The sequence below is a fragment of the Sciurus carolinensis genome, unplaced genomic scaffold (genome assembly GCF_902686445.1).
Source record: "Sciurus carolinensis unplaced genomic scaffold, mSciCar1.2, whole genome shotgun sequence".
NCBI classification, from domain to species: Eukaryota; Metazoa; Chordata; class Mammalia; order Rodentia; family Sciuridae; genus Sciurus; species Sciurus carolinensis.
The window spans coordinates 357,546-382,335 of record NW_025920221.1 but is presented as its reverse complement, the minus strand read 5'-3'; the positions used below and the strand labels follow the sequence as shown (position 1 = coordinate 382,335).

Sequence of the window (24,790 nt, the reverse complement as noted above, 5' to 3'; positions counted from 1 at the left end):
CAGACCAAAGAAATTAAAGGGATACAAATTGGAAAAGAAGAACTCAAATTATCCCTGTTCACTGATGACATGATTACATATTTAAAGGAACCTGGAAATTCCACCAGAAAACTTTTAGAACTCATAAGTGAATTCAGTAAGGTAACAGGTTACAAGATCAATTCTCATAAATCCAATGCATTTTTATACATAAGAGATGAATCTTCAGAAAGAGAAATTAGGAAAACTACCACATTCACAATAGCATCGAAAAAAATAAAATACTTGGGAATCAATCTCATAAAAGAGGTGAAAGACCTCTTCAATGAAAACTACTGAACACTAAAGAAAGAAATAAAAGAAAACCTTAGAAGTTGGAAAGATCTCTCATGTTCTTGGAAAGGCAGAATTAATATTGTCAAAATGGCCATACTACCTAAAGTGCTATACAGATTCAATGCAATTCCAATTAAAATCCCAATGATGTACCTTACAGAAATAGAGCAAACAATTATGAAATTCATCTGGAAGAATAAAAAACCCAGAATAGCTAAAGCAGTCCTCAGTAGAAAGAGCGAAGCAGGGGGTATCGCAATACCAGGTCTTCAACTCTATTTCAAAGCAATAGTAACAAAAACGGCATGGTATTGGTACCAAAATAGACAGGTAGATCAATGGTACAGAATAGAGGACACGGACACAAACACAAATAAATACAATTTTCTCATACTAGACAAAGGGGCCAAAAATATGCAATGGAGAAAAGATAGCCTCTTCAATAAATGGTGCTGGGAACACTGGAAAACCATATGCAACAGAATGAAATTAAACCCCTATCTCTCACCCTGCACAAAACTCAACTCAAAATGGATCAAGGACCTCGGAATCAGACCAGAGACCCTGCATCGTACAGAAGAAAAAGTAGGTCCAAATCTTCAACTTTTTGGCTTAGTATCAGACTTCCTTAACAGAACTCTCATAGCACAAGAAATAAAAGCAATAATCAACAATTGGGATAGATTCAAACTAAAAAGCTTTCTCTCAGCAAAGAAAACTATCAGTAATGTGAAGAGAAAGTCTACAGAGTGGGAAAATATCTTTGCCACTCATACTTCAGATAGAGCGCTAATTTCCAGAATCTATAAAGAACTCAAAAAACTCTACACCAAGAATTCAAATAATCCAATCAACAAATGGGCTAAGGAAATGAACAGATACTTCACAGAAGAAGATGTATAAGCAATCGACAGATATATGAAAAAATGTTCAACATCTCTAGTAATAAGAGAAATGTAAATCAAAACTACACTAAGATCCCATTTCACCCCAATTAGAATGGTGATTATCAAGAACACAAGCAACAATAGGTGTTGGCGAGGATGTGGGGGAAAAGGTACACTCATACATTGCTGGTGGGGATGCAAATTAGTGCAGCCACTCTGGAAAGCAGTATGGAGATTCCACAGAAAGCTTGGAATGGAACCACCATTTGACCCAGCTATCCCACTCCTTGGTCTATACCCAAAGGTCTTAAAATCAGCATACTACAGAGATACAGCCACATCAATATTCATTGCTGCTTAATTCACCATAGCCAGATTTTGGAACCAACCTTGATACCCCTCAATTGATGAATGGATAAAGAAACTGAGGTATATATATATATATATATATATATATATATATATATATATATATATATATATATATGATTATTATTCCACCATGAAGAATGATAAAATCATGGCATTTACAGGCAAATGGATGAAATTGGAGAATATCATGCTAAGTGAGTTAAGCCAATCTCAAAAAACTAAAGGATGAATGATCTCGCTGATAAGTGGATGAGGGCATATAATGGGTGGTGGGAGGGGTTAGCGTTAGGGTTAGGGCTAGGTTTATTGTTGGGGATAAGGATGGAGAAAGGAAGGACTGTATAGAGGGAAAAGAGGGGTGGGAGGGGTGGGAGGGGTGGGGGGAAAGGGAAAAAATAACAGAAAAATTACCCTATGTAAATTTATGATTACACAAATGGTATGCCTTGACTCCATGTACAGAGAAACAACATGTATCCCATTTGTTTACAATAAAAAAAAAGAAAAAAAAAGTTAGAAACTTGTTATTCAAGAAGAGTGGGATGTTGCCTCTCGAGGGGGTTGGACCCCTTCCTTCATGACTGTCAAGGATCTCCATGCATCCCAGATGGATTCCCTCTGCCTGGCCCATGCTAGCATATGGCTCCTTTCACTCCCGGGGCTGCCAGTCCCCAACACTCAACCACCAGCAGGTGCTCACCTTACACAACAGAGAGATGCCCAGGTATGAAGACTGGTGCTGGTTCTGGTGATGGAGTGCTACAAGCCAGCACACCTCAGCCTGACTGGTGACCCCATGGGATACCTGTAGAGGAGGAGTGGGATGAACCACAGCCCAGGGCAGAGACTCAGGAAGAGAGTCCCCATAGGACAAATGGTCTTCCCTTTCAACACATAAGCTGCAAGGAACACCGGTAGACATAGAGAAACTTAATAAATATACCAACCAATCCTCAATGTTTGAGACTTGTTTGGATCCTGATTCCTATAAACCTGCAAAAAACTCTAAAATGTTTGGGAACATTTGAACCTTGACTGGATATTTGGTGTGATGAAGAAATCAAGGTTATGTTTTCCCAAGCATGATAATGGTGTTGTGGTTTTCTTTCTTTTCTAAAAAACCCTTTCAGAGATACACACTGAAATACCTCTGGAGAGGCTGAATAAATTGCTCAAATATAATCCAGTCTAGGGATGGGGTGAGGATAGAATGAAACTGAACTGAGCAAGGATCAATAATCGCTAGAGCTAGACTGTGAGTATGGGGATATTTGTTGTGACATCTCTCTGTGGAACTATTTGAAAACTTCTAGAATAAAGAGGATCTTTAAACAAGTGGTTTACTTGGAGCCAGGGTGTTGGGTGGAGCACACCAGAGTCTTGAGATTTGAAAGTCCCCCTCATTCTGTGGCTCCCTGACTTCACGTGCCACCAGTACTCAAGAAACCACCACATGGGGCTGCCCTGCTCTCAATGGAGGGCTTCATTGGATAAGGATGGTGCAGAATCTTCTGGTTGCCTAGCAATGATGGGCAACAAATCAATGCTCCACTCTCTAGCACAGCAGTCAAACATTGATTATCTGGGTGATTTGAGATTCAACTCACTGGATGAACAAGTTTTTTTTTCCTGGTTTAATTGATCAGGACCATGATGGGGTGAGCTGAGGGAAGACATGTTGACAGGAAAGACCACCATCAGGAGAGGACAGTGAGGAACAAGGAGTGTGGGGTGGGCAGGCAGCTTGCCCATGTTGGTAAAGTTTGGAGTGTCCTGGCCACTAAACCCTCCAGCTCTGCTTTCCTACTCAGAAGAATGGACCCTTAGTTCAGCACCTCTGCAGCCAGACAGTGCCACTGGAAGGCCAGGTTTCTGAGGGCTGGCTCTCTACTACTTTCTCTGAGTATACCCAGATAGCTCCTTTTACCAGCTCATTAGTGCAAATGGCTAGCCCATGGCATCAAGGCCAAGGTCCCAGGCTCAAGCCTGGCATTGACCAATTGACTTTAGTCATTGGGCCAGATTTTCTCTTGGTAGCTTTGTTCAATATGGTAGCATCTACCTTATTGATCAGTAATAACAAGTTGTTTTTTGCTGGGCAAGACAACAGGTACAGATCCATGTAATGAGACCTCCATTCCTCCATTCCATTTGTCCATTCCTGACAAAGCTACTCCAAGTGCATGCTTTTCTTTGATGAAATCAGCAATGCCTATTGCTGCTAATTTCATATTCAAAAGAACAGCTGGGAGAATGTGTGAGGGTAGGAAACCTGCCCCTTTGAATGAGCCAGCTATCATGCTTAACAAACAATTGCAAAACTCAGGGGCATACAAAAATGAGCATTCTTCTCTCACTCATCTGTCAGGGTCTGGCTGATCTCATCAGGGCTCATCTGGAGTAAACTTCTCAGTGTAACTGGGGTCCACACCCGCTCCATGTGCTTCCATCCTCTGGGGACCTGCAGTCACTCAGGGTGTGCCCTGCTCCCAGCAGGAGACAGGTGGGAACGGGACCAAGACCCTTCTCACAAGCATACTTCAAGCCACTGTTCACTTTGTGTCTGCAATGACATCATGGATCAAAGCAGGTCCCAAAGTCAAGCTCGATAATTGGTGAGGCAGGGAAGCAGACTGTCTACAGTGTTTGCTGCAAATGTTTACTGAATGATATTTAATTGATCATGGCCCCCCTTCCTGAAAGGCAGCCTGCATTCTAGCTTAGATGGGCCTGAGAAGAACAGGAATGGGAGGAGAAGCCCAGTGCCACACTGGGATTGCCTTGGCACAGGGGGCTCAGGCTCTGGCTCTGTTGCCCTCCCTGGGTCTCTGAAGGTGGTAGGAAGCAGATAACTAATGAAGGAACCCAGCAACTTCTGACTGCTGTCAGTGGGCCCAAGGGACTTCTGGAGGCTGGGAACATGTACCTGAAGCTCTTTTAAGCTGTGCTATTTTGAAACATTGAGAGTTCTGTGTGTATGTGTGCACGTGTGTGCATGCACATGTGCAAATGTGTGTATGCCTATGTGAGTGTGTCTCCCTCTATTTATAGACTCCTGAGGCAGCAGGGATAAATGAGGGCTTCCTCACCACTAGGCAAGGAAGGTGGAGGGATTGTTAAGTGTCAAAGATGTGTGGAAGACACATTCAAGTTTGCATTTAAATCTCTGGTGTGTGATACAGGCTGGAAAGAACAAAGAGACTGGGATTAAAACACTGCCTGGCTAGTTGCTAAATACAATGTTTCCCAGGAGGTGTTCACGCAGTTTAAATACCAGAGCATGGTATAGCATGTGATTCTGTCTTCCTTGCATAGTAACTGCATGGGGCTGTGGTTGGGGACTGACACAGCATAGCTGAGAAAGTGAATGCCAATGTATCCCACAGATTTTTAGATTGGTGCAATAGCAGGTGGGCCCAGAGAGCAGCTGGTTGGCTTTCATGCCTGAGCCTCAAAGAATGGGAGATGCTCCCCCTCCATCCTCCTTGCTGAAAGAAGGCAAGAAGGCATGAGTTCAGCCCCAGCACACAGAGGAACCCCAGCCCCTGCTCTGCTGCCCACCTGTCCCAGTGCTGTTTGTCCAAGTGCAGGATGAGAGAGGAGATGGCAGCATTTCTGAGGGTGGTGGAGGAACCACTTGAAGCATATTTAAGCCCAAGATGGGTATATAAAGACATTCTAGGTTGAGAAAAAGGAAAGAAATAAGCAAAACAATAGTCCAGTACCAGCATCTGCAACTCCTGACACAACATGATGTGTAACAAATGACCAAACACTAGGTGGAATAATGCAACACCAGGCATTCCTGCTCAGGTCTGGGTGTGCTGGGCGACTGCCCTCCTTGCATATTCTACTGGGGAGAATACACCAGCCAGCAGGTACTCACAGGAAGCTCCTCTCCTGGTGGTGGCAGATGTGCAAGGGGCAGGCTCAGTTGTGTGTCACTCTTTATATCTCCCCTTAGGTCACATCTATTTGCATTCCACTGGTGAGAGCACGTCACATGGCCAAGCAAAGTCAAGGTGCAGAAAGTGTTCCTTGCCTTTGGTGGAAAGAACTGCAAAATCACATCATGAAAGGTAAGGACACAGGGAGGTGATGTAGAGAAACTCCCATCTACCTTGGTGATTGAGGGTAACATAGAAGCAGAAGCAATAAGTTGGAGTGTGCATGGAGGAGCTGGTGAGAAGACATGGAGGAGATGTCAGGCAACAACCAGAGCCTCTGGTGCTGTGTCATGGAGCTTGGGCTTTTCTAATGGGCAGTGGGGAGCCTGGGAATGGCTTGAGCTGTGGAGCAGCATGAAAAAGTTGTGTCCTGGAAAGTCATCCTGGGGACTGCACAGAAGGGATCCAAGGTACCAAGTCTGGTGAGAGTCCAGGGAGAGACCCAGAACTCTCATGTGTGGGCATGTGCACACATCTCTCTCAACAGGTTTGGCCGGCCTGTGGTCATGAGGAAGAAGGAAAAGGTGGACGACAGACTTGAGAAACCTTGGCAGAGAAGGGGGCTTGGCACCTGGAGGAATTGGCCATGTCCACTGCCCCAGCAGATCTCTGGTCTTCCAGGTTGGGGCCTGCAGGTCCCAGACCTCTCTTGAGACCAGGAGGAGATGCCAGTCTGCACAGGAAGAGTGAACAGGCAGAAAGCATGACCTGCCTAATTACCCAGCAAGCTAAGCCATTGGAAGAGGAGCACCAGGGGACAGGACCCTCTCTGGTCTGTCACTGCTGAACCCTCAGTGCTGTGTCCTGGTGCCCACAGGTGCTCAGGAGATGGTGGCTGATGGCAGGCTACCTGGCATTTGAGTCTGCAGTTCAGGGGAGACTGTCCTGGAATGAAAATTTTGGGGTCATCCAGGTCCATGTGGTCGCTGGGGACTGACTTCTCTGAAATAGTGCTTCAAGGAAAGGCTGGTCATCCCAGTCCTCTGGCATTTGTTGTCACCTCCAAATCTTTTGTTCTCCAACCAAAGAGTCCCTGCTCCTCCTGCTGGCCCATAGGCCCCCTGCTTTCCGCACCTCTGCTCCCTCCTACAGACACTTGCCTCTCCAGCCTGTGTTTTTTTCCTGCCTCTGTGCTCCTCTCATGGAGTTCTGTAGTTTTAAAGCCCACTCTCTCATTTCTCATGTCCTGACATGCTAGCCAGTCTCCAGGACTCCCTTAAGTGCCACCTGCTCTGTGAGCCTATGCTGGTGGCTCTGGGCAGGAAGCGCTCCCTGCTCGCCGTCTGCCTCATAGGCACCTTGGCAGCCTGGGGCCCGACACTGGGATGCCGCCCGAAGCGCTGTCTGACACCTTTGAGTCTCTCACTGCCCTGAAGGCATGACTCAGTCTCCTGGGCTCACCAAATGTGCCTCCCCCAGAACACACACGCTGTCCCCTGGCCAGCTCCCTGGGCAGCCGGACCAGCTGCACACAGTCTAGTGGTTGGTTCCCTTCCTGCCAGTCAGAAGAGCCACTCAAACCAGCCCAGCATGTCCCCCTGAGGGAGCAGGGGCACCTCTCAAAACCTGCCTCCAGGGTTGGGGTGCCGCTCAGTGGTAGGTGTTTTCCTGATGTGTGGGAGGCACTGCGTTCCATCTCCAGTCTTGAAATAAAAAAGAAACAAAGAAAAACACACCATTGCCTCCCATGGCTGACCCCCTTGCAGGCTCACTAAGCTCCCAAATGCAGCCCCTGTGGCCCTGCCGGGTGTGAAATGTGCTTCTCCCAGGAGTATCTGCTATTGACAGACTGCTGTCAATCTCATCCATCAGGTGCAGGTATCAGGTGTTCAGCCTCTTCTTACTCTGAGTGTTGGGGGGGTTTTCCTCCCTCAGTGGTGGAGTGCCCAGGGTTCTATCAGGCTAAATTGCCTTTGAGCCCTGCTCTTCTTTCTCTCAAGGTCAAGAACCACCCTGCTTGACCCATGAATGCAGCTCAGGAAATGTGTGTGTGAACTACATGCTCCTTCTTCTCCCCCTCCCACAAGCCCCTCCCCCAAGCTCCCACCAACTTATAATACTCACGGTATTAAATCAATACATGGAATCTGGGGCCCTATCTTGCTCTCATCTTCTTGGTTGATCCCTGCACCAAGCTGGGAATTTTGGACATTTACAGACCACCGTGAGTCCCTGCAAAGATTTCTTCCAGGTTTCATACCCTGAGGCCATTTAATTATCCTCTGAAGCCAAGTCAGTCTGCAGCTCATCTCCCTCCCTCAGATCCAAATGATGTTTAATTTTTCCTATAACTTAACTTGCACAGTGTCACACCACATTGGTGCCCCCCAGAATATTCCCATTCCGATCTGAGAGCAGCTGACACACCAAGTGATGCCACATGTTCTCCAGGGACTTTTTCCCATAATGTAACTGATTAAAATATAGCTGACTGGGAGAGAAGCGGATGCTGCAGCCTGCTGTGGGTGAGCCAGTGAAACCCAGAGATAAAGAATAATGATTTGTGGCAAAACTGATAATGCACCTGCTATTCTATTGATGGGCTGTGGCTTCAGTTAATCATGCTAAATTCCTGGACTATGTTCCGCCTGGTTTGGTCACTGCCTTCCTCTTCTGAATATTCTCATTTGTATGAAGTTGAGTTTGTGTTTCTTCCTCCTGTAACACCATTCAAATGAGACTGCTATTTTTGCTGGCGGTGCCCTGTGGGAGTGTGTGTCTGGAAGACAGCAGAGCTGTGGATGCCATCTGTCAGCTGCATGCACCCAGCACAGTGCCCACCCTGTGCACCCCCGGCACCTCCTGCTGTGACTGGGCCAGGTGACTGCTGCGTCCTCCCTAGTCTGATGTCCTGGCAAGAAAGACACTGGGCCAGGAGTGTGGTGCTGCTGTGGGGCTGCGTCTCAGCTGGAGTGAGGACAAGGACTCATTCTGCCCTTCCTCCTGCAGTTCTGGCCTTATTACCCTGAGCTGCTTCTCCTAGTCTGGATGGAGCCCATCCTCCTGCCCACACTTCAGACCATTGTGCAATTAAGTAAGTTGTGTAAGGAACTGTTGAGCCTGATGCTTGGCCCACTATAGGTGCCCAGTGGATAGACCTTGTCCCCATGACAGAGGCCTCTGCAAAGGACCACTGGGCACAGGGGAGAAGTGACCAGTTACCTGGAGGGCAGGTGCAGCTTCACAGAGGAGCTGATGCTGGAGTTGGGTCTTGTGGGGAGAGAAGGAAAAAGGACGAAGGCAGGGAGGCCTGCTGTGTCCAGAGCAGGCTGACGGCCAGGCTGGAGGGTGGATGGGCTGTTCAAGAACAGATATCAAGTACTCAATGGTCCCCAGGTCAGCTGAAGCTGTGCAGCTCTTGGGGATCCTCTGCCACCTGGATCCACTGGCCCCCATGCAGAGCACCCCAGAGATGATGCTGGAAACCAAAGCCTGGGGTCCCAAAGGGGTGATGCTGGGGTGCATACACAGGCTGCCCAGGGTCCCCACTGGGTGGAGCCCCAGGTTACAGCATGCCCTCAGTTGGCTTGTCTGCTTCTTGGAATCACTCCCAAATAGTGCCTGCCTTGTCTGCCTTCAGGGGAGCCCCATTAAGGAAGAAAGGCCACATCTCCCACCTACCCCACCCAACCTGCCCTCCCTGGTCTGATCCTGAGAAGAGGAAGAATGTGACCAAGGGCCTTCTCTGTGACACCTACATGGCAAGCCAATGGGTGAGAAGCCATGGCTAAGGGGTCGCTGGGCAAATGAGAATCCAGCAATTTCTGCCCAGGCTCCAAGCTTCCCATGGAGGAATCAGAGCCTCTCCTGCCTCTGTCTCATCATATATGTGGGCACCTCCTCTGCTCCAAACCCACCAGAAAGTGCCATTGCAAGAACTGCCCACTCACAGTTAGACCGCTGACACCGCAGGAAAGATGGGTTCTGGTCTGAGTGCATCAGCTATTTGCTGCCACAGCAACACTGCGAAACAACCATCCCTCAGGAGCCGCCAGCACCAAGAACTTCTTTTGTCCACAGGAAAGCTGTGGCTTGGTGAAACCCAGATGGACTCTTGCATGCATCTGTCATCACATGGCTAGGAACAGCCTGACTTGCTCCATGGTGGGGACAGTGTCCCAGTTGAAGGTGGAGTCTGAGCTTCAGCTGGCATGACTTTACTTTTTCTTCATCCTCTTGACCAGAACAAATAAGAGCAAGGAGTGGGCACAGATGCCACACAGCAGATGCTACATGGTCCTGTCCACAAAGGGTGTGGGTAAAGCAGAGGGCAGAGGATTGAGACCATTTTTGACTCAATCTACCTCACTAAAGTGTGGGGAAGGAAGCTGATCAGATCCCTGTTCTGTACTCCTTGCTGTGTGGCCTTGGTTTAGGTACTGAACTCCTGTGAGTGTCAGTATCCTCATGTGCAAAAAGAGATTAAGTCTCCTTTGAGGGTTCCTTGTGGGCAATTCATTCATTTAGCTGGTATTGATTGCATGAAGTCTGTGTGCTAGGCATTCTCTAGGCTGTGTTACTGACTTAAACACAAAGATTTCTGTCCTTGCGGGTTACAATGCAGTAATGGGACAAGATGAACAGGAAGGGTTGCAAGTGAATTAAACAGAACGTTGGAAGGTGTATGTGCTGTGGCCAAGTGGGGTGGGGAGGAGTATGGGTCTTGTGGGGCATGGGGGATGGAGGCCATCTGGAGCAGGCATCAGAGGAGGCTGAGGAGGTGACATTCGAACCTGGCGTAAAGCTGAGGAGGGAGTTAGCCTTGTGTACCTCCGGGAAAGAATCATTCAGGCATCAACAGCCAGTGCAAAGGTCCTGAGGCAGGAGTGTGACTGGAGCAGTGTGAGGAGAGCATGGGAGGAGTGGAGGGCACAGAGGTAACAGGTCCACCCTGTGGAGCCTGCAGAGCCCCTGCACATCCTGCCATCTGGTTTCCTGTGTGGAGTACATCATGGTAGATGGGAGTGGTAGGAATCCAAGGTGGTAGTGGCTAGGTGGCTAGGTGGGGACAGCTGTGGTCCCACTCAGGGCAGAGTCTTCAGACAGACCAAGGAAGTGAATGATTATAAGGCCTCTGTTCATGGCGGTGAGGCAACACACACTGCCAGTAGTCCTGCGCGCCTGGGCTGCAGCCCTTCCTCTGCTGCCCATGGCCTTGGTGGCAATGTCTCTGCCTCAGGCAGTACCACGTGTCCAGAATGTGCTCGTCTGCAATGCCAAGAGCAGAGCTGGTCCCAGCTGAATGCCCAAACCTGTGACCTGTCCTTGACAATGATGTGATGTGATCTGAGCACCATCTGTCTCCATCTGAGCTTAGAAAAATCTGGTCACCTAGCAAATATCTCATGTCAGTCTCTGAAAACAAGAAGGTGGTTGCTCGCCTCCCTCTTACTCTGAGCAGGGATCATCTGCTCTGCTGTGGACTCTTCCTTCTGGCCACAGCTGGCCAGTGCTGGGGTCATGGTCTAGGGACCTGCTGGGAGGGCTGGGGTCCCTGCTACCCACTGCTGCCTCATGAATGCAACAGTGTGCTGCTGTTTCCCATCCTCCACGTCCCTGTGGGGCTCCTGGGCCAGGGAAGCTGGATGATGGAGACACTTTGACTGATAACCCTCCTCCCAGGACACCTGGCTCTGTGATGTAGATGTCCTACATGTACTAGCCAAGTCCAGGTAGCTCTGAGTAAGGCAGAGGCAGGAGGGTAGGAGGGAAGTGGCTCAGGTGGCCAAGCAGGGAGTTGGTGATGAGCAAAGAGATATGACAGCCGTAACAGTGACCCCAGCTGAAAATGCTTTGGGGGCCACTGGAGGACAGAGTTCACACTGGACAGATGCTTTTCAAATGTGTTTTGGCCTCTCTGACCCTTTTCTTTCACTTATTATACTCTGATATCAATGGGAGTCCAAGCAGAGAAACAACACACCCCAGGTATTTAAGTCAGAGGGATTCAATACAGGGAATGTTGGGAAAGCCAGTCCTGGTCACAGTCCTCGACCCCTTCCCTGTCACACAGGAGCGGACCTGGACCTGGGCATTTCCTCTTTAAGACAAAGAGCTCTGCCAACCTGTGATGCATGTCCCTCAGGATGTCATTCCCTGCTTTGGCATCGAAAGGGACTGTTGCTGCTCATACATGTGCCTCATGTGGCACTGGTCACCCACTGCCATATCTGTTCTTGGTGGGAAGAAAACCATCTTTTGCCTGAAGCCCAGAAGGGGCATGTTTACACCATCTTCTTGTTTCACCTACAGGGCCACCAATGCTGTGGAGGCTTGTGGTGCTGTCCCCCTCTAGGTGACCACAGCATGTTCTATCGAGTATCTGTTCAGTTGGTGGCCTGGGGCTGCTGCTTCTGCAGACAGGACCCTCCCTGCAGTGGGTCTTCCCCTGGAGGTGGCCACAGGTGTCATCTACTCTGCTGCCTAGGAAGATGGAAGAGCTGAGAGCATGCAGGGCAGTGAGGCCACACAGAGGTTGGCTAGGACAGGAAACTGCTACTGTCAGTGGAGATGGAGGGTCACAGCAAGTGGAGATGCCAGGGCTTGGAACTGGGTCTCATGGAGGGCCACTGGCAGGGTCCAACAGAGGAGTCACAGCTCACAGCAGAGAAGAGAAGCAGGGAATCTTCAGACCTCTGCCCTCCAGGCCCCCAGCAGGTCCTTCCCTTGAATCAAAGCCAGTTGGCAGCCAAGGGACATGGAAGCCCAGGAAGTAGACTGCAGGGCTCAGACCATGAGCACGGTGCCAAGGGAGGGCAAGGAACAGACCAGAGGACCACGCAGACCACCCAGTGACACCTGTGTACTCAGGAAAAATACCAAAGGGGACCAAGGCTTCAGCAGGACTGGCTTTCTGTGAGGCCTCTTTCCCTGTCATATAGATGCCATCTCCCAGGGTCTCCACATGGTCTGCCCTCTGCATCTGTCTGTCTGAATGTCCTCTTCTTCTAAGGACACCAGGGAGATGAAATCGGGGCCTACCCAACTGGCTTCACACAACCCTCATGATAACTCAGGCCCTGTCTCCAACACAGTCATACTCTGAGGTGCTGGGTTTGGGAACTCAACCTGTGAATTCATGGGGACACAATTCAGTCCAATGGAGTCCCAGAAGTGCTGCCTCCTTAGGGTGACACAGACCAGTTCTGGCACAGTGAGGGAGGGGACAACAAAGGGAAGGCATGTCAGCAGGTGAGCTTCCTGAGGCTCCTTAAGGCCTCTTCCTTACCCTCAGGAGAATCCTTCCCAGTCCCTCTGTGGGTCTCTGGGGACTTTCTGCACGTACACATGTGTGCAACTCTTTCTGCAGACGTACAAGCAAATGAAGTTCACACACACTATCTGCTCCTACTTTCTTTCTTAGCGAGACCACAGAGAAAGCCTTGTTCTTTTTAGAACCCACATTTCTGCAGCTGGTTCCCCAGATGCCTGAGCTCTTTCCAGTGTCCTGACAATTCTGTTACTTCCAACATACTGCTGTCACGTGTTCCACGTATCTGTCATTCTTCGCCTGTGCTGGAGATTGTAGGACCAACACATGCTGGGAAGTTGTTGGGTCAAAGGCCACCAGCCTTGGGGAGGTGTCTGATGGTCATGTTGCTCCTGAAGAGCGACTTCCCCATCCACTCCTGGAGGGCCTGTCCCCACAGCCTCCCTGACATGGCCTGGGGGCCACACTCCCACTCCTGCCAGTCTGATGGGTAAAAAGTGGTATCTCCACGTAGTTGTCTTGAAGTTGAGGTGAAATCTGCACAACGCAGAGTCAGTCATTTAAGGTGAGCACATTGGCAGCATTGAGGACATGCACTGTGCTGGTCAGCTGCTATGTCTGTCAAGGAAACCGCAGAGCCACTGGGTGGTCACTCTTCTTCCGCACCACTCCCTGGTCACCACCCATCTGCCATCTGTCTCTGTGGACCTGCCCTTTCTGGATATTTCATGGAGATGCAATCATGTGCATGTGGCCCTTTGTCACCAATTTCTTGCATGGAACATCACCACTCTGCATGGTGACAAGCACAGTCCTTGTCTATGTGAGTCAGAGCCCTCCTGGTGAATGACCACGTTGGGCTTGTCCAGTCATCCACTGAGAGGCTTCTGGTGGTCTCCATCTTCATGTGGCTTCTGTTCATGATCCCCTCATTGTGGGCCAAGTCAGGTGCTCTCTGGGGCCCCTCCCCGAGCAGGCATTGGCTGAGGTGGGGGCAGGATGTAGCTCAGAGCCCAAGCAGTGTACAAGTGTCCCAGTCTCAGCTTGGCACTCTGTTTAGGTTCCAGGGCCTTCTGGGTGTCAAGAGGAGGGGGGATTCCTTCGGGACAGCCTTGCCTGGGTGTCTGGTCCTGCTGGAGGTGGAGAGAGGGCCCAGATGTCCTTGCCACCTCTTACTGAGTGCTTTATGGGTGCCTGGCAACCCCTAGGCACTGCACGAGCCACCTCCTTGGACCCTGCAGCAGCTCTGGGTGGTTTCTTACTCCCTACCACAGCTGAGGGAACTGCCAGAGCCACCTGGGAATAGGCCTTTAGACAGGGAAGTACCAGAGACCCAGGCCTCAGCAGCAGGGCAGCTCAGCACACACACTGAGGATGTGCCCCATGCCCTCTGTGTGGTCTCCCTCTCCGGATAACTGCCTCAGGGTGACTCCTGCTGTGGTCACCTCTTCTGGCCCCTCATTCACCAGCCCCTGAGGACTTCTTTTCATGCTTTTATTAGCAATCTGTTACACTTAACAAAATGTTCCAAAGTTAGCAGCTTAAACCAATAAACATTGCTACCTTGGTTTCTGAGAATCAGGGACCCGAGAGTGGCCCAACTGAGGTAGGTTCTGACTCAGCCTTTCCTGAGATTATCATCAGGCTGGCAGTCACGGTTGTGACATTCAAAATTTCAAAGGCTGTGACATTCAAAATTCCAAGTTGGCTCCTCATATGGATGCTGAATAGGAGTTTCCCTTCTTCTTTGAGTGTGGGTGGGAGACTTGGGTCCCTTGCCACATAGATCTTTCTGCAGGGTTAGGTGAGAGTTCTCACAAAACAACAGTTGACTTCCCTGGAATGATTGATTCAAGAGAAGGAGCAGGGAAGGAGGCACAGTCCTTCTATGACCTAATCTCAGAAATGAAATGTCATCATTTTTGCATGGTCTATTTGTCAGAAGTTTCTGTAAGTCCAGCCCAGACTGAAAGGGAAGAACTTAAGCTTTAACTCTTTTTTGGTATTGGGACTTGAACCCAGGGGTGATCTTCAACTGAGCTACATCCCCAGTCCTTCCCATTTTTTATTTTGAGGCAGAATTCCATCAAGTTGCTGAGAATCTCACTCAGTTGCTCAGGCTGGCCTTGAACTTGTGATCCTCCTGCCTCAGCCCCCAAGTCACTGGGATTACAGATGTGCATCACTGTGCCTGGCTAAGCTTCACCTCTTGAAGGCAGAACTACCCACACATTCTCAGGTATAACTGTGTTCCTTCATCTTGCTCCAGGTCTTGCTCTTTGGCCAAGTGTTCAGGGTTCACCTATGTGCTGAGGTGGTGACCATACTCTGGGGTGGTGGGCTGGGGTCTTGGAACTCACAAGGGGTGAGAGAAGCAGCCATGCCTTTCTTACCTGGGTTTGGGGATGATTGGCTTAGCTTCCTTGATCTAAACTCACCCTCTCTTCTTATTTTGCTCTCTATTGAAGGGGGCAGACATCCATAACAGACAGAAGGAAGCCACCCTGTTCCTCCAGGGCCCTCCTCTGAAGATAACCTGGGGAGAATCATAGTAAAGGATGGGGAGAGTTCTTAGTGCAGAACTGGGGCTTTGACCTGGAGTGTGAGGTCCCTATGGTATTTGGAGATAGAATTTAGGGAGTCTGTGATTTTGGACAGAAAAAAAAAAATTACTTCTTTATTTTCACAAATCTCTATGTGCCATCTAGCATTTCCTTCAGTTACCAATGTAGTCAACAAAACCACAAAGTCTCAGTAGTATGACTTGTACTTTTGAATTTATTGCAAGCATAGCTGTATGCCCATGGTGACTCTGGCAGAGACTCTGAAACATCTTTTGCACTTATCGCCATTGTTAAGTCACCAGGGTTATTCTCTGGGTCCTGCTATTTAACACGTTAGTGAGAAGTGGCTTTCTACATCACTGATTTGGTTATTTAACATTTTGATAATTGTCTTTCAATATTGTTGGTTTTATGATTCTATAAATTTATACTGTCCTTTTAAAATGTTCTTCAGAGAAGGGACTGAAGATCGGGAATTCTGGGGTGGCAGGGCAGCTTGGGGGCAGACTGGAGCTGTCCAAGTCACATCAGATCATGGAGAGGTGCCAGGGCCCTTAGTAGGGCAGGTGTGGCAGGAACGGTGATACTTGTGGACGGCTGTTTGGAAGGCGAACCTGGAGGGATGCTGGAGGGGACAGCTCATGCCCACAGACCTGAAGATGGGCCCATGTGTCCAGCCACACCCCCATCCCTGTGCCTCTGGTGTGATGCCAGAGAAAGCTGCTCGCCCTCACCCACCCACCTCTCCCCTCACCCACTCCAATTTCTGAACTTGCTGAGCCCGGCTGTCATTTCCTTTCCCAGTGAAATCTTTTCTCTTTCCTTCCAGAAGTCTCCTAGTCTTCCTCAGAACCCAGCTCACATAGGACAGAGGATGCCCCCAGACAGCAGTGGTCACTTCCATGACTCCCTCTCCTGGGGACACATTGTGGTGGCTTTTCCGCAACCACGCCATTTGCCTCCATTCACTCACATGGTTCCTGACACAGTCTACACTTAGCAGATGTCACCAGTGTGTCGAATGGTCCAGGGAAATCAACACAGGACCAATCCGGGTCGAAACAGTTGCAGGGTCCAAGCAGTGTGCTCCTGCCCTCCACCAGGCCCTGGGTCCTCTTCCATCCGACTCACTTGTCTGGAAGCTGCGGAGTGCAGGTGAAGGTTCCTTGGGTGACTCCTCTGGAACTGTCTGTGATAAACGCCCAACCTCTCAAGCCCTTAGAGTCTATGTACAAAAGAGGAGCGATAGAGAGGCGGGCTCCGCGGGGATCAGCCTGCGGTCCGCTCCTCCTGAAGCACGGAGGAACCGGGCCCGCCGCCCAGCTCTTCCATGAGGCCTGAGTGAGGTGCAGCGGCTAGAGCCGGCCCGGGGCGCCTTCCTCCACGTCCTAGCAGGAGCGCGGCTGCCGTCGGGGGAGGGGGAGGGGGAGGGGGAGGGGGGAGGGGGGAGGGGGGAGGGGGAGGGGGACGGTTTCGACTGGGCTCCAGGTACTGGTCGGGCTGGAGTCCGGGCCTGGGCCACGGAGGGGGCGGGCCTGAGAGCGGCGGGTTCCCGAACGAAGCGGGGCCTGCCAAGCGGTCGCGGCATGAGCCACAGCCACAGCCCAAAGCCCCGGGCTTCCTGCAGCTGCCGCCAATGCGCCAGCCCAGGACGGCCCCGCCGACATGGGCCCAGAGCGAGGCCACCGCAAGCTTCCAGTGGCCTCCCTGGCCCGGAGCGCACTCAGAACAAAGGAGGCCCCTGAGAGCTCCACCTAGTCCACAGTATAAAATCCCACCACAGAACTTCGAGAACTTCCCACCTGGCTAAACCCCAGGTGATTGTGTCTCCTGTGTTAATGTCTAAACTGCCAACGCCCCTGAAATTTACCCATCATGTTATTCTTCTAATTATAGAGAATCCCACGAGGATGGTTGTGAGGATTATCCCACTCTATCAGAATATGTTCAAGATTTTTTTAATCATCTTACAGGGCAGCCTGGCAGTTTTGAAACTGAAATCGAACAGTTTGCAGAGAGCCTGAATGGCTGGGTTACAACAGATGATGCTTTGCAAGATCTTGTGGAACTCATCTACCAACAGGCTACATCTAGCCCAAATTTCTCTTATATGGGAGCTCGCCTGTGTAATTACCTGTTACATCATCTGACATTAAACCCACAGAGTGGCAACTTTCGCCAATTGCTACTTCAAAGATGTTGGACTGAATATGAAGTTAAAGATCAAGTTGCAAAAGGAGATGAAGTGACTCAAAAATGATTTCATTCATTTGTACTCTGTCTGGGAGTTTATCTTAACTTGGAGATGAAGGGAACAAATTGACAGGTTACAAGAGCAGATATCCTTCAGGTTGGTCTCTGGGAATTGCTGAATGCCCTATTCTCTAATCCTATGAATGACAGCTTAATTTGTGCTGTAAAATTACTGAAGTTGAGAGGGTCAGTTGTGGAAGATGCCTGGAAGGAAAAAGGAAAGACTGATATGGAAGAAATTATTCAGAGAATTGAAAATGTTGTCCTGGATGCAAACTGCAGCAGAGATGTAAAACAGATGCTCTTGAAGCTTGTAGAACTCCAGTCAAGTAATTGGGGTAGAGCTCATGCAACTTCAACATATGGAGAAGCAACACCTGAAAATGATCCTAACTACTTTATGAATGAACCAACATTTTATAAAACTGATGGTGTTCCTTTCACTGCAGCTGATCCAGATTACCAAGAGAAATATCAAGAATTACTTGAAAGAGAGGACTTTTTTCCAGATTATGAAGAAAATGGAACAGATTTGTAAGGGGGTGGTGATCCATATTTGGGTGATATTGATGATGAGATGGACCCAGAGATTGAAGAAGCTTATGAAAAGTTTTGTTTGGAATCATATCATAAGCAAAAACAGTAAAGTTAAATTTCAGCATATCAGTTTTATAAAACTGTTTAGGTATGGTGATTTAGCAGAACACAGGAAAGCAAGAAAATGTGTCACACTTATACCAAATTAAGGATGTTGAGTTATGTTACTAATGTATGCAACTTTAATTTTGTTTAACACTATCTGCCAAAATAAACTATTTCCTATAACTTAAAATGTGTATAGTTATAAAATAGTTTATCATGTACAATTAATTCCATTGTTTAGGCTGCAACAAAATTGATTTTGAAATAAATGAAATGTTGAAAGTAAATTTTGCTAGCTGGTTAGATATTTATACTTTAAGTTCTTGAGGGGGTAAAATCTTAGCCTAGAAATACATATTACTGCAAAAATGTAACATTCTTTTTTTAGGTATGACTATTATAGATTTTCAGTTTGACATGTGTCATACTAATCATAAATCATGAACTCTTTAAAATTTTGGAATATATCAACAACCGATTTACATATGTAGATGCTATTTGATACCAAGGGCTTTAAAAATGTCATTAATGGAAAAAATAAAAAAAAAAAACTTACAACTCCCCTACTAAACAACCAAACTCACACTTCACTGATAATTTTTTTTTCTAATTCAAGAATTGTTCTTTTGTTTCACCTCACTAACTTCATTGCCCAAAGGCCTAGAACATTATTCTGCTTTTATTTATATGGTTTTCTCACTTTTGCTTTGTAGCATGAGTTGCACTGACCTTTTTTTTTTTTTAAATTAGAGAATTTTACTAGATATTTGTAATTCAAGTTTTCATCTGCTTTGTAATCGATATACCTTGAGGATCACTTTTCTAATACTTCTATAATGTACCATCTCAGCCCTATTTAAGTAGTATTTTTACTTAATGTCAAATCTTTTTCCAACTAACTGAAACTTGTATATAAAAGGGTTGCTTGTAAATATGCATGTAAATAGTTCTGTTAATAAGCCACTGTTTTACACTTGGTATATCTGTGTCTGCTAATACAGTTAGCTTTCTCACTTTTCTGCTTGTTTGTTCAGTCTGAATTAAAATTATACTTTGAAAAAATAGGAGAGATAACTATCTGCATGGAGGCAGTTCAAGGATTAAGAGGAATAAGGTGTACCAAGTGCCTGGTACACAGTAAGTGCTCAATAAAGCAGAACAGATATTACAGTTCCTCCAAGACAGCAAGAAATCAGAAAGGTGCTATTCATGAAGGTCTGCAGGAGTTCAGAGGAGAGGGAGATGGCACCGGGCAGAGGGGCAGGAAAGGGGTATCCAGGTCTGCCTGGGTCCAGAAGCATGGCTGGGAGGTGCCTGATAGGAAAGACAGGCAGTGTCTGGGGTCAGTGCACCATTGGGTTTGGCTGGTGTGTCGGGTCCCGGTTGGAATGAGCACTAAATTTTCCATTATCTTTGAACCTCTTCATTCACACACGATGGAAGTGTTGATTGCAAATTGTCTCCTTCCCTTCATTCTAGAAGAACAAGAAATTTGATTTGGCAAGTTCTGTTTTGCTAGCTGTTTTTCTGCATGGAGTTTCAAAGTTATTTTAGAAACCACCCCATCATATGTGATTCAAATTTTGGCCTTAGTAAGACAGAGCTCAATCCCACTTAGTCTAAATTAAGGGGAATTTGGGAAAGTGGTCGCCAACCGCTGCCTGTGGGAACCACCTGCTGGGCCCCCTCCCTCTTTTCAGGGTCCCAGGGGGGCCCTGAGATGGTTCCCACCTCTCTCAGGTGTAGACACTGGGATTCTGTGGGGAGCACTGGTCTCTCTGGACCAGTGCTGTTCTGAAGTCTCAGTGTTTTTCTTCGTTCCTTCACAAACTTCTGTGGCCAGCCACACACAGGTGCCTGGGGCCATTGGGGTTTGCAGTCTGGACTGTGCTTCCTGGCTGGTGATGAAGATCAGGTCCCCAGTGTGATGAAGCCCTCCTCTCCTGCCTCTCATCCCAGCTCAACTCTATCTTCCTCCTCTGTTCCTTGAGGTGGGGAGCTTGGGCGATTTGAATGTGAGAAGGCAGAGGACTGCAGGGGTTAAGAGCCTGGAGTCCACAGCCAGGTCTAGTCCTGGCTTCTGTCTTCTGCCCTGTCAGCTGCTGGGAGTTTGAACAAGTCTCTCAGTTTCTGTGCTTCAGTTTCTCCACCTATAAAATGGATATAACAATGACACTAACTTCACAAGGCAGTCATGAGCATTTGTTGAATTAATAATTGTAAATTTCTTATAGCTGTGACTGACCCCGGGGACACTTACCCAGATGTTGGTAAACCCTCATAGTTTCTTGTCCTTTCATCCTCCCATGGGGCTGTCCCTCCCTCCCACTGCTGTTCCACTTCAGACTTCTCCTGCCATCCTTCATTTGTTCATCTAGACTGGGCACCTGCTGAAGACCAGACCCTGACTGCAGTTGCAGGGACTCACTGATGGACAAGGTCATTGTGGTTCTTGCCCAGGGAGCTTCATCAGTGGACACTTGCACATTCAATCCATGCCACCTGTCAAGTAGCATCCCTCCAACCTGCTGATACTCTGGAAGGCTGAGGCTGTGTAGGAGAAGCACCTGACCCAGGTCTCACAGCTGGCCAGTGGCAGAACCCCATCTGAGCCTCCTGTGGTCCCATCTTGTCAGCCCCCCAGGCTTTCTGGGGACTTCTATGTGCTCCTGGTATGTGGCAGCTCAAGGAAGCCATCCTCAGACAGATGGCACTCAGTGCAGCTGCAGGGTTCCCCAGTGCCCTCCATCTCATCTGTGCTGCTGGGACAGGGGATCACAGGAAAAAGAAGGGGGTGCCTGCAGGCTGGAGTGACCCAGGGCAGGTTGTGAATGCTGCTCTGCTCTCCTCTCCTCTCCTTTCTAGAAAGGACAGGTAAATAGCTTAGCTGTGGCTTGGTGAGGTGGAGTGTCCCTGGAAGAGCCTGGAATAGCTCCTCTCCCAGGGCCCCCGAGGGAGCCCACTTTGCCAACTCCTGCTTTCCAGTCTCCAGCCTCTGGCACCATGAGAGCATATATTCTCTGGCCACCCAGTTTGTGGTGCTTTCTTGTGGCCGCCCCAGGAGAACCCCACAGTCTGTTGTCCTGCCCGTCTCCTGGCATGAAGGTGTGGTTAGAGAGGGACCTGTTTTTCTAGTCCTTTGGATACTGCTCTGAAGAAAGTTCATCCAGGGTGGACCAGACCTGCAGCCCAGAACACGGGGATGGATGAAAGGAGGCATGAAGGGGCCATCCTCAGGCACTGGCCACATGGCAGACACCCTCTGGCCTTGCATGGAGCCTGTGCCCCACTAGGCATCACTGGGTCTAAACACAGGCAACCAGTTGCGGAGTGCATAGGAAATGAGGGGTCAGGGCTTCCATTGTAGATTTGGGAGTCACCTACCTGAAGGTAACATGTAGGTACAGGTAAATGGTAGACCAGCCTTGTCCACCTGCAGTGTCTGCTTCCTAGGAAGCACCATTCTGATCTGAGATCCAGCAACAATGAGAGCAGTCTCATACCAGGTTCAGCCAGTGTCCCTCCTAGGCATCTCTCTGTAAATTTGATTTTCATTAATCAAAGTAGGAACCTAATCAGCATTGATTGCTACACTTCAGATTTTTGCAACTTTGATTGATGTGCATTTGTGTGCTTTCAAAACATGTCATATTAGTAGGCATGTATTCCTGGCATGTGAATAAATATATGTGATTTTATCTAAATATCCCAGTGTTTGCACATGGTCTGTGTGCTTTGTTTTTTGGGCTTCATGCCCTGATCAAACATGCTGATACTGGGGTTTACTTAGCTTGGGCCTGAGGTTTGCTTTGATTCTCTTTTCAAAGGTCTCTGCATTTCCCGGAAAATCGGTTCCAGAGAAGTGTGCAAAGGGACAGCAGGACACGCAGTACTCCAGGAAGGGTCTGACCAGGATGGTGTTAACCAGGGAATGTCCAGAAACAGTTCCCATGAGACATGACCAAAGGAATCCCAGGTCAGGTGGTGGCATGGGTAGCACTCTGAATCCATCAGCACAGTCTTCCATACACAGGGCGGTCATTTCTGTTTGTGGCTTAGCTGGCCCCAGCCAGTTGAATAGCCTTGGGGGTCTTAAAGACCTCACCAGCCCCTGGCTGTACATGTTAACAGGGGCCAGTCCAGCACCAGGGTTGCCTATCCCCCATCTGGGGGTGCAGAACACAGCTAGGACAAGGATGAGGACAAGGATGGAAGTAGAGAAGGTTCCCAAACACTGCCATTGGTGGGTAGAGTCCCCAGGAGGGAGCTCAGGGCAGCAGATGCCAGTGGACCTGGGGAAATGCATGTATGCCAAAGACCAGGAACATTCTGGGGGGTTTCTTTGTGCAACCTGATAACTCAGTTGCTGGAGAAGATCCTGGGCTGGGAAATCAATGACAAGAACGTTTTAAAAGGGTCAGTGGGGTCTCCCTGGAATCCCCTCCTCCCCACACTGAAGCATCAACAAGCTCCCAGCTTCTAGGTGACTTGGTCTCCTGTGACCAGCACTTCTCTCAGTCTAGGCAGCAGATGGTACCCAAGCCCCAGGGCAGCTTGACCAGGCTTGTCAGTGCCAGTGGCCATCACCTAGGTATCCCCAGTATGGAGATTCTTGGTCCTGGAAGGGATTGGTGGGCAACTGTCAATGGTGGCTCACCATTGCATGAGCCACAGCAATCCCAGGTTGCCCCCAAATTCACACATGGAAGCCTAGCTCCTGAGGTGATGCTATGTGGAGATGGGAACATGGGAGGTGATTAGGGTTAGATGAATGCATGAGGCTGTGGCCCTCGTGAAGGGATTAGTGCCCAGAGAGGAGACACCCGAGAAATTCATCACGTTCTCTTTCCTCCATATGAACAGGCTAGGAAGAGAACCCTCATCAGACCTGACAGACTCGGCCCTGGCCTCAGACTTTCAGCCTCCAGCTCTGTGAGAACCTAAGTGCATGTGTGTTTTAAGTCACTTGTTTATAGTGTTTTGTTGTGGAAGCTCACACTGACTCATACAGACTGTGGTAAGCAGGCAATGTGTCTGTGAGTACTCTGAACTGAGTATCCCAGTGTCATATGTTGAAATCCTAACCCTAGGACCTATGAATGACTGTATTAGAGATAGTCTTTTTTTTTGATGTTTGGTATTTATTTTATTGAAAACATAATCCAGCAAAGGAAACAAGATGAACGTGAAGTAAAGTGACTTGCCCATCCTGGTCAGACAGGGGCCAAGGCAAGACTGGGATTAGGATCCTTACCCCATGTCATTCCTACAATAATCTCTATTATTGTCAGAAATGGAAAGTTGGAGAGATACAGAGACCAGGTCACCAAAGACTAGCTCCTCATTATTTTTGCTCAAGCAAGTCTGTGTTTCTATACTGTCTCCATCCACACCCATAGACATTTTTATGGCCCATCTACTATTTCTACACTTTATCACACACATCAGTCAAAGCTCTAGGGATTTATTATAAACAGAAGTTAGGCCCCCTTGAATCTTTTCTACCCTCTCCCCTCCCAACATATCCCTCCAGGGGAAGTCAGTAAACCATCATGTAAGAGGAACAGGGATGAGTGAAAGCAGGTAATGCTTTCTTCAAAACCCTCTGAAACATCCACCAAATCCTGTTGGCTCCAGTTGAAAATCTGGTGGAAGAGGTAAGGACTTTAGTTCTCATTCTCAAGATTCTCCATCTCTACATCCTAGGGGGTTTTGATCTTCTTTTGTCATTTGGGCTGTGGTTTACTAGTCCTGACTGGTTTTGAAGGGATTTCCACTTCCATTGCTGCCTTCTCTTTCTGAGCAAGCCAGATCTGCTGCAGGAGTTTTCTGCATTTCTTTCCTGAGAGAGTAATATTGGCGCATGCTCTGGATGCCTGCTTCTTGAGGTGATGCTGTGTGATCAGCCCTTCATCTATCACAGCCCTGACCACCTGTTGCCTCAGTTGCTTCTCTCTGTTTGACACCCACCAGCACTTGAATGGCTTCTACTTCAGTTCCATTTGGGGCCAGTTAATCTTCCCCCTGGACCCCCCACGGGTGCTGCCCCTCACTCCTCTGTGGTCCTCCTGGAGATACTGTCTTTATAGTGGCAGCCAAGTCAAAATGAGGTCACTCAGGCCAGCCCTAGTCCAACCTGACTGGTGGGTGTCTTCATGAGAAGAAATAGGGATTCTAGACACATTGTGAGGGAAGACACATGTAGACAGCCATCTGCAAGTCAAGGACACCAACCCTGACCACAGCACCATGTCAGACTTGAGTCCTCCAGAACCGACAGGAAATAAATGTGTGCTGTGCAAGCCTGACAATCTGTGGCACTCTGCCAGAGCAGCCCCAGGAAGCTGAACCAGCAGGGCAGCCTCCAGAACAGCCGCCATAATACTTCCTCCCAGGCACGAGCCCATATCCACAGAGAAACAGGACCAATAGAATATGTATGTGTAAATATTAACAGATTTATTTTAAGGAAGTCACAGGCAGACAACTGCTGGAGACTCAAGCAGGAGCAGACACAGAATTCTCTCCCTCAGGAAAGCTGAGTTTGGTTCTTGAGGCTGGGACTGACTGAATGAGACCCACCCACATTTGCAAAGCTGT

The 24,790-nt window shown here is 48.6% G+C and overlaps 3 pseudogenes; 2 read left to right on the top strand and 1 right to left on the bottom strand.

Moving 5' to 3' along the window:
* LOC124975193 (peroxynitrite isomerase 2-like) overlaps window positions 1–16,629 on the top strand; it is a 38,890-nt pseudogene extending 22,261 nt beyond the window's left edge.
* Window positions 16,630–16,881: 252 nt separating this feature from the next.
* LOC124975192 (polyadenylate-binding protein-interacting protein 1-like) lies at window positions 16,882–18,118 on the top strand (annotated as a pseudogene).
* A 5,738-nt stretch (window positions 18,119–23,856) lies between these two features.
* Window positions 23,857–24,570, bottom strand: LOC124975191 (uncharacterized protein C11orf98-like; annotated as a pseudogene).
* Between the last annotated feature and the right edge of the window lie 220 nt (window positions 24,571–24,790).